Below are 15,452 nucleotides of genomic sequence, written 5' to 3'. Positions count from 1 at the left end.
TTCTATTTAACACTGTATCACTTTAGTTCCCCTGAGGGCCTTTTGCCCCAGGCTCTAGCTGCCCTCGTATGTGCATGAATTTTAATCAAAACAAACATATTTAAACCTTTCTTCTTACACAAATTGTGTTGCTTCATCAGCGTTCAATAAAAAGAAAAACTTTTGTTGATCATTACATATTTTTGTATCCTTCTGTTTTTATTTAATTTAATTTTTCCCCCAGTTTGCACATGGTGTGTCTGCGCCAGTTCAGTCTATTGGAATTCAGACTGAAATGCATCACACCAGAATGTCTCAGTCTAGATGTGTACATCCTTGCAGAAATTTGGAGTCATGCTTGAGTCCTCTATCCCACCTGCAGAAAGACCATCTGTTCTTCATGAAGGGTGACCTGAGTATATCGGTGCAATTGAAAGCACCTTTTGGTAAGGATACATAAATAAACTTCAATCAAACATGCATTCTCTCCCTGTGATATTGTGAACACACACACACACAAGAGCCCATACCCACAAAGTAATTTACAGGAAATCGTTCAGTGCAGACATACACACACGCTGGCTCGGTCGCACACATGCTCGCAGGCAGGCACGCACACAGCTGAAAGTAGTCTCAGGGTGAGATTGACCATGAGATAACTCTGCAAGAAAGAAGCCCTCTCTTGTTCCCTTGAGTGTTCTACATTTATTTTCCTTTATATATTATTCAAGTTAAAATAATTAATTCAGGATATTAAATCAAGATGTTGGAAATCAATCCAAACGCTGTCTATTGTCTCTTGCAGTTAAACTCGGTCTGGATTTCATTACAGTGCTGTGACTGTGACTGGTTAAGCAGGGTTTTGCTTCGCAGGCACGCCGGAGCTGTTACGTGCCATCTGATTGGCTGCTCAAACAATGTTTTTATTCACCACTGTCAGAGCACTTAGATGTAATCTGATTGGCTTGCAGAAATATTTTGGCATGATGCCAATCGGATGGTCTGTCTGTCACTTATAATGAAACATATTGTTGTCATGAGCTAAAATCCTATAAGTGGTTCCCGGAGTTTTTATGCATTGCGTATAGCGGAGAGTGGTTGTCCTAGTTGTCACAGGGATATTTTCAAGTTTTGAAGAAGTCCAGTTAAGACAAATGAGTATTTTCTCTAGCAGAGTGTTTGTTGGTTTTGAACATATAGATCAACAATTGGGATCATTTGTCTGAATGTTATTGTCGAAATTAAAATTCCAATATCATCATATTGTGTCATATCTGTAAATAAGTAAACACAATAAAACCACACTGACATACATCTAGACAAGAGTCAACAATACAAAGAAGGTGGATATTTATGGTGAAGGTGAAGAAGGTGGTTTTTATAAATGTCAAGCCAAGATGTCACTTCAACTCTTGTGAGTTGTTTTAATCAGTATAATTTTGTTGGCCAAAAAATCGTTTTATATATATATATATATATATTATATATATATATATATATATATATATATATATATATATATATATATATATATATATATATATATATGTTTGTTTTTTTTTTTTTTACCAGTTACATGAAAGGCAGGTTCCATTGTGTCAATGAAACATTAAATAAATGGTGTTTTTTTTCATATGTGACCCTGGAGCACAAAACCAGTCATAAGTGGCACAGGTATATTTGTAGCAATAGCCAATAATACACTGTATGGGTCAAAATAATCAATTTTTCCTATATGCCAAAAATTATTAGCATATTAAGGGAAGATCATGTTCCATGAAGATATGATGCACATTTCCTACCATAAATATATCAAAACTGAATTTTTGATTGGTAATATTCGTTGCTAAGAACTTAATTTGGACAACTTTAAAGGCTATTTTCACAATATTTCGTTGTTTTATTTATTTATCTATTTTTTTAATTTTTTGCACCCTCAGGTTCCAGATTTTCAAATAGTTAAAATTAGCCAAATATTGTCCTATCCTAACAAACCGTACATCAATTCAAAGCTTATTTATTCAGCTTTCTGAATTTAAAAAATTGACCCTTATGACTGGTTTTGTGGTCCAGGGTTACAAATATTATTGCAAAAACTCTCTCCTCAGAAATATTCACTGTAGTAAAAAAAAAAAAAATACAACAACTAGCCCTGGACTTACACAGCTGTATGAGCTATATAAAGCTATATATAATTTAGCATGTGATGAAATATAAAAACAGTGTGTGTTTCCAAAAATGAAATGAAATGTTAAATTAGTATGAACAAGCTGTGTCAAGGATTTTAAATCTCCAGACCTGTATATTATATCATTTATGTGTTCTCCTTCGCTGTCTCCCCAAGAAGACACGCCGTCTACTGGATTTATGGGAAATCCGCTCTCTATCCCGAACGTCTGCCCGAATCAATACTCTTGTGAGATGACACCACAGTGGACTTATCCTGTTTTATGTTGATGGCCAGCTAATTTTGGAATGGCGACATGTTTCTTCTCCTCCACCGACAGACATGGTATAATTTTGTGGTAAAAACGTCAATCAGGCGGCAGGATGCTTTGGGCTGAGGAGGCCGGATTCAGGGGGAATTTATTGATGGAAAATGTATCTATATACTGTTTGAGACACTCTTAACCCCAAATCTGGATGTTGGTGATAATTCCCGGTTGTTAAAGTGACAGCGCGCAGTGGCCCTCTGTGAGGCACAGAATGTACGAGGTCGGCTTTGCCTATTAGTGTGCAGTATTTCACACACAGACACACACATGGGGATGAGCTGAGTGAGACCCGGGTCAACACAAACACACACATACACAATAACTAAGAGTACATACAGAAACACACACGCACACACACACTGTTTACCAAGGGACCTACAGGAAGAAGGTGGGTACATTACACTCAAACATACTAACAGTAACAACAAAGGCTTGCTTTCTTTTCAAAGTTATGCAGTTGTGCTAAAGGTTAGCTACTGTATATCTGAGCTATCTGTGCGCTGCAGAACATATCAATACTAGACTTGGCTCTGGACCCCTGTCTGGTCAATTGCCTTCATCTTGCAATGTTTAGCCTGTTTAATTTCATAGATTTGTCCATATTCTTTAAGATAACTTTCTCAAAGCTCTTTTGAAAATGACAATCGATATCTGTCACAGATTTCAAACTGAATAATTGCCTTAATTAATACCCATTGGCAATTTCATATTGATAGTCTGGTCTTGAGTGCTGTGAATTGTCTGGATGGTACTTGTCTTGTGGGCCTGCAGCAAAATGTTTTAGATGTTGAAGTGTGTGTAAATGAGATGGCTATCCAGGTCAGTGCTTGACAACACTGTATCTCTCGTACTCGTACACTGAAAAACACACACACACACACGCTGAAAGCATAAGCTGGTTTTCCGATCACGTCAGTAGTGGTAGTTAAAGGCTGTACTGTGACACTGAGGGAGCTGTCAAAAGGCTCTGGACTTATTTCATGTAAGGTACCCTAGCCATTAGCTCACACTGACCTTTCCTGCAATTTCCTTCTGTCAGATTCACAACACTCTCCTGTGTAGTCTGTGTGTGTGTGTGTGTGTGTGTGTGTGTGTGTGTGTGTGTGTGTGTGTGTGTGTGTGTGAGAGAGAGAGAGAGAGAGAGAGAGAGAGAGAGAGAGCTCGTGTTTTCTGTGATTGGATGTGAAATTTTTATTTTATTTGAATTCTCCAGCCTATGAAAAAGAAAATCCTCAACCACATTAAAACACTGTGAGGGGGAAAACGCATTTGATCTGAAAAAAACATGTTTGTCAACATGTTTCCCATTCTTCCCAAACATTTGTGCTTACACGACGGAATGCGCTCTTGCAAACCAGATGCAAACATGCACATTTGTCTATTTTTCTAATCCTTAGTAATTGGAAATTAATTCAATGGCCGTCCAGAGAAATCGATAAAGAATTAATGAAAGGAAAGAGAGAGTCATTAAAAGCAATAAAGAAGGAGGTTATGATGGCATCAGTGGCAGACAGAGAGATGGGGAAACCAGAGGGGGCTTCTTTTTTTTTCTTTTTTTTTTTTGGCTAATTTGAATAAAAATGAGAACAATTTGTAAACTGTTCAACCAGTGCTATATTAAAATGTATTTTCATCAAATTTGGTTTTATTTTATTAGATCAAAATGTATCATCATTTGTTAACGGTGTGTCATTAATTCAAATAATCTTTCTGATCATGTATATTTTCAACAATTATCAAAATACTAGAATAATCCGATGACACTAACTGAGGCACGATATACTGATATACATACATATTTATGATCAAAATGTATTATATTTTTATGGTTGTCATCACTTTAAATGAGCTTTCTTTCCACACACACACACACACACAGATAGATAGATAGATAGATAGATAGATAGATAGATAGATAGATAGATAGATAGATAGATAGATAGATAGATAGATAGATAGATAGATAGATAGATAGATAGATAGATAGATAGATTTTTTTGTACATTTTCAGACTTTAAGTTTTTATCTACAAAGTATCTGGAATGCAAAAACTTAGAAGCTTATTATCTCAAAACCACCCAGAATTCAGAGAGAACCTTATAATTTGTTGGCAATTTATTACAATATTTTTTGATAGGCCTATTTATTTATAACATTTAGTACAACTTGTTCAATTACATTTTAATATATTGTACATTAAGTAAAAAATATGAAAAGTTTAGTTAAATACATACATAATTAAACCCATTTTCTTTACTGACATCAATGATTGAGGTTCCCGAGGTGAAATCAGATTTTGAATGGCAGATTTATTATATATACATGTACACATTGTAAATTAGCTGTAATGGAAATAGTCCAGTATAGAAACTATGCATGTACTAAAGCCATCCGCCACAGAGAGAGAATCACAACCCTGATTTTCACCTACCATTCACCCAGCCCATAAAGCTGACAGACTGAGACAATACAGCTACTGGCGTCTGTGCTGGGATAATAGAGAATGGCCAGTAGCTGGCGGTAATATTGTTGGATAAATGATTATTGATTAGATAAAGGTTGAGATAATCATTAGCCTTTATCCATTTCACTCAGTGTCTCTGACCTTTCTGCCTCTCTCTCTCCCTTCGTACTGGAGTTCATATCTGTATGACGATATGATCATCTGTGTCACACACACACGAATATGGGTTAGAGAGAATGAGGAGGAGTGAGAGAGTAAGAGGCTGGGAGAGGAGGAAATGACAAGTGTTTTACTGTCTGTGGGATGTGTTTGATTATTTAGATTCTCTCTTTCGCTGTTTTTTCCACTGATACTGTATGGGGTCCTATCCATTATTTTTATTGATTTAATTCTTGCCATTCTAACACAAGTATTGTTTACTTAATTACACTAGGGTCTGAGTGTGTGCGTGAGAGAAAGAAGACTTGGATGCTGAAAGCACTTGACATGTACTCACCAAAGCAAACAGATCCATAATAAATCCACTGGGGACACTATAACATCTTTGTATCCAGTGTTTGTGCACATTTGTGTGCATGAAAGACATAGAGAGAGAATTCTAATTTCAATTTAAAATCTAATTTAAACCTGTAAAAAAATATATATATATATATATATATTTTTATGACACATTATGACATAAAATGGCTATTTGACTGTGCTATTTCTTGGTCAAATCACGCTGGAGAACATGATTGTCAGGTTTTACAATGACTTGTGGAGTTCATGTAGAAGAAAAAAAAAATCATTTTAATTTGTTAAATTAAACTTTTCACTCTAATAGTTACATTTATATGACTTGACACAAAAAATGGCTTTCAAATGCTAAATAAGTACAAAACTTGGTTACATTTTACTTCATGGTGTCCTTTTTACAGTGTTGTTATACAATTAACAATTGTCTAACATTTAGCAACAACATGCACTTATAGAGTTAGTGTTTTGCTTAGGATTAGTTACATGCAGTTATGCATAATTTACTGTTAAAATTACTATAAGTAGCCTACATATAACGTGTAACAAGGACAGTAAAATATAGTGTCACTAAAAAAATAAAAAAGAACAATTTAGAAATTGCTCCACTAGTACTGTATTTTATGTATTTAACTTGTATTTCATGTATTTAATTTTTATTTACATTTATTATCATTTATGTATCATATTTTGAAAACATGAACTCTGTTATGAATCTTCATAATTTCCTGTAATTCAAATGACATAAATTTTCTTTCTTTCTTTCTTTCTTTCTTTCTTTCTTTCTTTCTTTCTTTCTTTCTTTCTTTCTTTCTTTCTTTCTTTCTTTCTTTCTTTTCTAAATCTACTTAAAATTTTACACTATTTGTATGTTTATTTTTAAGTGTTTGTGTGAAAAAGAAGAGCGTGGAAGCACTCGGGCTGCATTATAACACATTCGACTATAGTTCCTATGGCGGCTTTATTTATTGAATTACTCTGAATTTCCCTCTTAATAGCCAGTTAAGCGGCAACAGACCCTGGCTAACATCTGGCTGCAATCAGTAGAGGAAATCCGCTTCTTTGCCTTTTGTTCTATTTATTCACAAACCCATGCTGGAATTGCGATGTTTATTTAAAGTAATACTGCCCGTACAACTACTGTACAGAGAGACATTTGGAGAATTACTTTTCCTAAACAATTGTCTCTGACAATGCCTGTGGTTATGGTACATTGTGGAGTTGTGGCTTTAATGTTTTGCATGAACAGAATTGTAATTGGGCTGGAGTTTCGCCGTTCTGTAGCAAGTGTATTAGAGACGGGATGCATCAGAGGCTCCCAAAGAAATGCTCCGATACATCATTTAACTCAGAGAATACGGGAATGTTTATGGAGTATTGAATGACACATTTTACCCAGTACTTCAGCTTGTGACTTTCCACTGGATTATTTGTATTTTGATTTGTTGATGGAGACAACCTTTGAAAAGCGTCTCTTGTAACAGACTTCCAAATAGTTGTGATAAAATATAATAGTTCTTACTTTCAGGTTTTCACTAACAGACATTTGATCCAAAATACAGCATCCCACTGACAAAATCGTGCTTATGCAATTAGTATAAGTACCGCAGTATCATGTTATGAAAAACATGAATTCATAAAACATTCAGTAATTCCCAAAAAAAAAAAAAAAAAAAAGACAACACAAAAACGCCAAATGTGTTTTAGTTTTTATTAACACTTTTAAAGTACAACAGTGACTCAGTGAAGGAAAAACATGCTGATCCAGAACATTATGGAATAGAATTTCCCAGAGACGCAACACATATGAGTGTTTCTGACAGACAGGTCAGAGCCTTGGCCGCATGAAACATAACCAGTTCAAACGTTTCTTCATGGTGATAAAAACCATATGGATGTCAGTTACACAGCTTAAATAAGCATTTGCACAACTCGCAGGCCAGCTCTGCACACCCGGCTGACTATGAAAATAATTAGTGCGTGAGCTGGAGCCCTTGTGGTGGCTAAGCTCACAGCTAACAACCCCCTGAAGAGCTTCTGTGAGAGCCCCCCTCAAGGTCTGTGTGTATGGAGAGTCTAGAGGGACAAACACAACTGTGGCTTTTCAACAATGCTCTTTCTCCCAATGCTGCAATGTTTACCTTTAGCGATAATGGAAGAAAGAGTTTTGTAAATGAGCTAAATATGTGACGACCTCATGATAATTGTGTTTTATAGATTTGCATTTGCCTAAAGGGGAGAAATGTAGAGTGTATTTAGGATTATGGACACAGGAAGGGAAATAATCAGCAATAAGTAATTAAAAAAAAAAAAAAAGTTTGGGGGATGGTAAGATTTTTTTTCCCCCTTGAATAAAAAAAAAAAAAAAAAAAATATATATATATATATATATATATATATATATATATATATAGTAATAACACACACACACACACACACACACACATATATATATATATATAGATATATATATATATATATATATATATGCTTGATCAATATAATGTTTAATTATTTAAATACAAATCTAATTATTAAATACACCAATATTTTATATTTAATATAATATTAATACAATATTTAAATTAAATGATGTAAATAAAAATAAAATGTACAAATACAATTCTACTATATTTATGTAAATATGACACAATATAAAAAAATTACTTGAACATTTGGTTTAGAAATTATTTTCACACAGAAATTGCTAGTAAATTTCAAAATCAATTAAAAGAAGTGGCAAGTAACACAATGAAGGTAATGTGAAATGTTGATGTAGAAAAACTGAAGTAGTGTTTTCTTGTAAAACATTCCAATAATCTTTATTTACAACTTTTTAAAATTTATTTATTTATTTATTTATTTTACAGTGTATTTTATTCATTTTACTCCATTTTATTCTATCAATCCTTGCTTCTATTTCTCATCCTGCAGCTCTGTAAATATTTCAGCTGGTCATCTGTGTGTGTGGTGTGAAGTGTCATTTTGTCAGGTAGGCCGCTGTAGTAAAGTGCAGCAGGGCAGACTGTTAGAGGTGAAGAAGAGTGAGGGAGCAGATGGAAGAGTGTAACTCTAATAGGTTGTGAAAGGGAGAGACCGATAACTAATGTGCTTCCTGTGTTCTCCTCTCTTACTTGTCATCTCTCCTTCTTTCACTCAGAAAGAGCATCTCTTCATTTCTCGATATGCGTGTCCAGTGATGGTGATGATGAAGATGATGTGTCTACTTGTGTGTGAAAAAGAGAGCGAGAACGATGGAGATGAGAAGAAGAAAATGAGAGGTGACTGAGACGTTCACTTAGTAGAGAGAATGATATTAACAGCGACAGACACCTTTCTATGTGTATCAGTGGCACATGCATGTGTGCAGTGCTTTCGTATGCGAGTTGATGTTTTCATGCATATGGTGCTTCTCGTGTAATTTCTCATAATGTCTTTGATGAGCTTGTTATTTATGTAAATGTTACTGGGTGAAAGTCTGACTAGACTGATTCTTGTCTTTGCACAGGCACAGGTGGATGAATGCATGAATGTGAACAGTATGACTGCAGATGTGATGTGATTTAGCACTGACCTGAATTCAAGACATCGCATCACAAGTCTTATTCATTTCATTCCTCAGGATGCCCACTTCTCTAAGAAAAAAAAAAAAAGATAAGCAGAGAATAATTAAAAGCAACTTCAAAAATATGTCAGTTTGTGTTTTGATTCATGGTGTTATCAAGTTTAAAATATAAACTAAAAGTTTAGAATATGTATTCATGTTTTTGAAGGAAGTATATAATGTTCATCAAGGCTGCATTTATTTGACTAAAAATACAGTGATAGCAGTAATATTATATAATATTGTTACAGCGTTCTATATATATATATATATATATATATATATATATATATATATATATATATATATATATATATATATATATATATATATATAATTTATTACTGTGATAGCTGAATAGCAGACATTACTCCAGTCTTCAGTGTCTCATGATCCTTCAGAAATCCTGGTTCGGAACTCATTGTTAATTATTATTATTGGTACACAACTTATTATTATCATAATTATTATTATTATTGCTGTTGTTGTTATTATTATGCCATGATTTATTTAAAATATACAGTAAATCTTTTGTAACATTATAAGTGTCTTTACTGTTACTTTTGATCAGTTTAATGGGTCCTTTCTGAGTAATAGTTATTATTATTATTATTATTATTATTATTATTATTATTATTATTATTTCAAATCTGACTTATAATAAAGTTTTTAATGATATGTATCAGATTCCACTAACCTATTAATCAGCACAACTGTTTTCAACATTGATAATATATATTTATATTATTTATATAGATATATATATATATATATATATATATATATATATATATATATATATATATATATATATATATATATATATATATATATATATATGAATTGTTCCAAATTTTTGACCAGTAATATATAGAATAAAGAACAAAATTAAAGAAACAAAGCAACAGAGACAAATAAAAGTCCCTATTACAATATGAAATGTCAAGTCACAGCAGGCTGCATACCTACTAATCATATAATAAGAAACAAAAATAATCTCTCTGTCTATTTTCTCAGTAACGGCATTAAGTGACCTCCCACTGCTTCTCCAATGATGTGCGGTAGTGTAAAATTGCTCTGCTGTGTTAGAGCGGAGAGCTGTTTTGCAGAAAAGTGTGGAGCTCTGTTGCCTTCTCACCTGCTTTTAAAAATAGAGACAAAGAGGTCACAAAGCTGAATTAATGATATGATTATAGTGTCCACTTAATACTGGTTACCATGGAGCAGACCGTTCGTGGATCATGATCCAAGTCTGAGCATCTGAGACTGACATTATTATGAAAGCCTTTATATTTACTCACAGACTGAAGCATTGTAATTATGGATATGAGTATCATGAACCATTCGAGGGCTGGTTTGTTTTTCTGTCTGTTTTTTATAGATGTATGTTAGTATGATTATACAGTTAGTATAAGCACGTTTATGCATGAAAATGTAGTTTTTCAAGTTCAACACATTATTGAGTTGCAAAATGATCATATCAACAGAAAATGTACACTTTTCGGAAAGAATAAATAAAATGTGAATCTTATCGACACTATGAAGAATAGATAACTCATGTTAACCCCTGAAATCACAAGCTTTTCTATATTTTTTTTCCAGTCATGAAAAACGACCTAATCAAAATGTAAAGCGCAACTCGCTTTTACAACTAAGTGCTTTTCCCCTTTCTCTCTGAAAAGCCTGGCCTCTGCCCAAGAGAAAGCTAGACTTTTATGTCCAACATTAATTTGCTCAGATCAAACCATTTTGCAGACACTTTGCATGACATTTGGCTGGGAAACACAGCTGAACACAGGCCACATTGAGCCCAGGAAAACCAGCAGGCTTCATTTCATTTAGTCATTACACATGCGGTATGAGCCTATTTTGTATTATTGCTATTGTATTCCTGGTTTTGAATTGTTGAAAGCATATGCGCACACACAGAGATCATGCACCGTGTCTTGTGTGTAACGTGTAATTAATGTACTCATTTAATTAGTCACCTTCCTGTGCACACACACAAACCCAGACACACATAATCTCCTACAGTAGAACTGAAGAAAATATTTCTTTGCCATATTTGCCATTCATTTTTGGCACTGCTGACATTTGACCTTTGATATGTGAACTTTTGTGCGCCTTTCCTCCTGCACCTGCTACCGGCTCTTATACAAAAGGATCCCTGTTTGAATCTACAATGGCTAGAGCAGCTCTGTTCAGGTGAGAGACGCATCACTTCCTGCGATAGACAGGACAGCTCCTCCATATCCAGATCCCATTTCAAAAGGGAAAATACCTTTAGAAAACTTACACATGTTTGCTTTTTGACTTGTATTACTGTCAATACCAGCGGAAATAGCTACTGTGAATGAAATGTTTAATTCTGAGCATATTTGAGTTTAATTAAATACAAAGTGCTGGAATCACATCATACTTTATCACATTTGCATGTTTAATCAAACTCTGTTCTGATTCATTCTGTGCCTGTGTATTTTAAACATGCCCTGGATGACTCTCAGAGGGACGTAAGGAAAATATGTGGAAGTGCTGATTTACGCTGGCAGGAAACATCCAGTAGCCAGCTCTCAAGTGTCACATCTTCTAGCGTCTGGGTTTAGCCACGGGAATGCTAATCATCGGGCTGTAAAGGCGAGCCTCTGGGTGCACTTTGAGTCTCTCACTGTAAACCAAGTCAGCCAGGGGTCAACGTGATGACATCTGATAGTGTGTGTGAGTGTGTGTATTGATGTGAGTATTTGAATTTGTCCTCTGATCAGATTTATATTCAAAAGCAATGTGTCACATTGGTTCAGCTGTAATGTGATTATAGTTCTACTGAGTTGCATCTTGTTATTTTCTTATTTCAGTATATTATATTACATTTTCAACATACAGGTAGAAAGATAAAAACTAGCTTTAAAGCCATTGCTTCAGCCTTCAGTGTCATTTCTAATAGCGTCAATTCTAATTTGCTGACTTGGTGCTTACTAATTAATAACCATTCTTCTATTATCATCAACAAACAGTTTTTGAGGTTAACTATTTTTAAACAAATCAATCTACATGTATTTTAATGAAAATAAAGTTATTTGAACAACATTTATTTGACTTTTTTTTGTAACATTGTGCTTTGATAACGTTGTAACATACATGTTTTGACCACTCTTGAACAATTTAATGCATACTTGCAGAATAATTATTTTTTCGTACTTACCTTAGATATTGAATGGTAGAATATGATGCTTTCCATAAAAATATAAGGCAGCAAAAACATTTTCAACATAGGAAATGTCTTTGAGCACCTATTTAGATAATTCAAATGATTTCTGAAGGATCATATGACACTGAAGACGGGAGTAATGATGCTGAAAATTTAAGTTAATTACATTTTAAACTATTATTTTAAATTTCAATAATATTTCATAGAATTACTGTATTTTTTGTTTAAATAAATGCAGCCACGGTGAGCATACAAGACTTATTTAAGATTTGTGTTAACATTTTGGCCACCAGGTTATGCATGTATTACCTTATATATGTGGGGGGAAAAAGAAATATGAAAAATTACGTTTGACCACACATATGGTTGCACGTCTTTGTTTCTTTCTATATCAATAACATCAGAGCAGTCCCTATTGTAAGTATATTTATTCTTATACCTTCACTCACTTTCTCTCTCTCTGCTATTAAACTCTCCTGGAGTGTTTCGAGGTGAGGTTTCTGCTTAGGAGGGCTGAAAAATAGATGGAGCAGAGAATGTCAGTGTAAGATAAACACCAGCATAGTGAAGTGGCTCTCACACGCTTGACAAGACAGCAGAAAGAGAGAGGAAAAGAGTAAGAGGGGTTGATCTTTTAGGCCAGATGTGGCTCTGATGCGGCTGTGCTTTGGTTTATTTTATTTTTTTTCTTCTCCAGCACTCTTTACTAGTTTGTAAACCCTTATTATTTTGTTCCAGAACTTCTAATCTCCCCCTCCTCCTTGTGTCACCATGTCTTTTATTACAGTTTCCAGAGTCTGATTTCCAGGGTGGGGTCTTTTGACAGGTGGCTGATGGGAGTTTGTGTGCGTAATGAGGAAGGAAGTCTGACAGAGAGAGGTTGTATCAGCGTTACATCACACCTAATTAATAAAGCAGGCCTGCACAAATACAAAAAAATAAAAAAATAAATAAAAAGTGTGATTAATGGATTAATGTCATCGCTGGCACACAGCCGTAGCATTAATGGCTGCATGGGGTAAACACACAAACATGCTCTGAGGCGCTTTATCTCTCTACATCACTTAATGCATTCAATTCTTTATTATGGATAGAAGAAGGGAAAACAGCCACAATAAAAAAGGATGTAAGAATGTCATACACAAAGGGGAAAAACGGCCAAGCGCAATGTAAAAAGACAGCAGCTATATTTAAACAGCAGTTTAATGACAGCGAGTTATAAAAAGTTATGAAAACACATTTCGGATTATCCCTCTCCAGCTCAGTCACAATCAGTGACTCACTCCGATCCCTGAATCATGACACTCATTCCAATGGATATAGATTGCGCTCTCTAGTAATATCAACCTCATGGGAGCAGAATACTGGGAGGAAACCCAGTCAGGAAGCCAGAATGAGTCAAGCTCCATCTGCTCTATAAAAACACACATATGCCTTGATTGGAACTGGAGCTGGATTTTACTAACGATATACGGTTGCATTGTATCTTGCATTTCTTTAAAGTCTCCCTGCTCCCGAAACACCTTCTGTTACACCAAAACATGTGGTAAATTTAATTAAAAATCGAACGTTTTTGGTCAGTTAAACGGCAGCGATTCCTGAGTCTCAAATAATGACGGCCTTGTTTGATGGTCAGTTCTGTTGACCTTGTAGGTCTGCATTTCAGAGCCTGCTTGCATCATTATTAGCGGCAAAACAGAGCCGGGGCTATTAGTTATTCCGTTAGGAGCTGTGAGCCGGGCCGGCCGTGTTTGTCTGGTTTTCATTGGGGTAAACATTTGTTCCAGTTGTAGATGTTGTGCGGCAGGAACATGAATCAGGGACGAGAGGCGGAAAGAGCTCTGACAGCTGCAGCTCATTACCACCACCATTACTGCTATAGGGGGCTGCTGGGGGAAATTCCTCCTTCCAGGGAAAACGTTCCTGTTTACCATACAGTACCGTGGATCAGGTCCCGCACACAGAGATGCAAGGCAATCACATGCAGGCTTACGCACACTCACAAAATGAATGAAAACGTGCCGTTTTGCACACACACACACGAGTTCTTATGTGTGCAGTCACGCTCAAATACGCACATGGACGCGTGTACACACAGACACACTCGCTTCCTCTCCCACACTCATCCTGCACACTTGCACACACTAACAATAAGTCTTTCTTGTGAGCTGATACTAGTACCTCCACCCCAACTGCTCCGTGTCCCTCACACACACACTCACATGTTCCTTCAATCACGACTGACTCATGCCTGCTTTACGTCATTCTGTCCAATCAAACAGAGTTCCACAAGCCCATTAAACTGAAAGTTGTTTTCTTTTACTTGGTCATTCTTTCACCACTACATCAAAGTCAAACATTCAGTCATAATCAAGCTCTTCACCCACATCTGCTCGTTCATTGTATAATCACAGTCACCCATCATAGATCTTCAGCACAAACACACATCGCACATCTTTATCTCACTCAGAAGCTTCAACCGCTGTCTGTTCTGACAATGATAATCTGCAGAAAATGCTTTCAAGATCAAAACACTGCATACGGTCAATACTGGCGCTGAGATCAAACTAGGAAACTATTGAGCTAAAATATGTCATTTGAACCGATTCCTTTGATATGTAGCCTAATTGTTGTGAATTAAAAGAAGAAAGAATAGACTGTAATGGTCTACTTGTTTATCATTTTCTAGTTGTTTATTTGAATATTCATACATACAATGTGTTTATTACACCTTTGTGTTGAGCATGTTTTAATTTTTCTGCATTCAAATGAATTGTGTAAAGGTCAATAATTCTCTTAAAACATCACATAATTTGACCTTGCGGTGCATATGACTTACCAAAATTGTAATGATATTTGTTAATTGATAACTCATGATATTTAAAAAAAAAAAAAAAAAAAAAAAAGAGGAAAAACAATGAAAAAATAATAACAAAATCAAATACAAGTAAAAACACTTTTTGCACTAAAATATTAATTTAACAACTTTCTTGGAAGAAAAAGGTTACTTTTTTACTTGATTACACCACATGCAATTTTTAGACTCATTAAATTTAAACATTGTTGTTGAAAATAGTGTTACGTTTTGAAAAACAAATGTAACCAACATTCTAGAATTTGACACAATGAATAGTTATTAATATTTTGTCACCATTTACTCACCCTCATGCTGATTCAAACTACATGGCTCAA

Source organism: Cyprinus carpio, chromosome B7, assembly GCF_018340385.1.
Source record: "Cyprinus carpio isolate SPL01 chromosome B7, ASM1834038v1, whole genome shotgun sequence".
In the NCBI taxonomy this organism is placed as follows: domain Eukaryota; kingdom Metazoa; phylum Chordata; class Actinopteri; order Cypriniformes; family Cyprinidae; genus Cyprinus; species Cyprinus carpio.
This window is presented reverse-complemented; position numbering follows the sequence as displayed.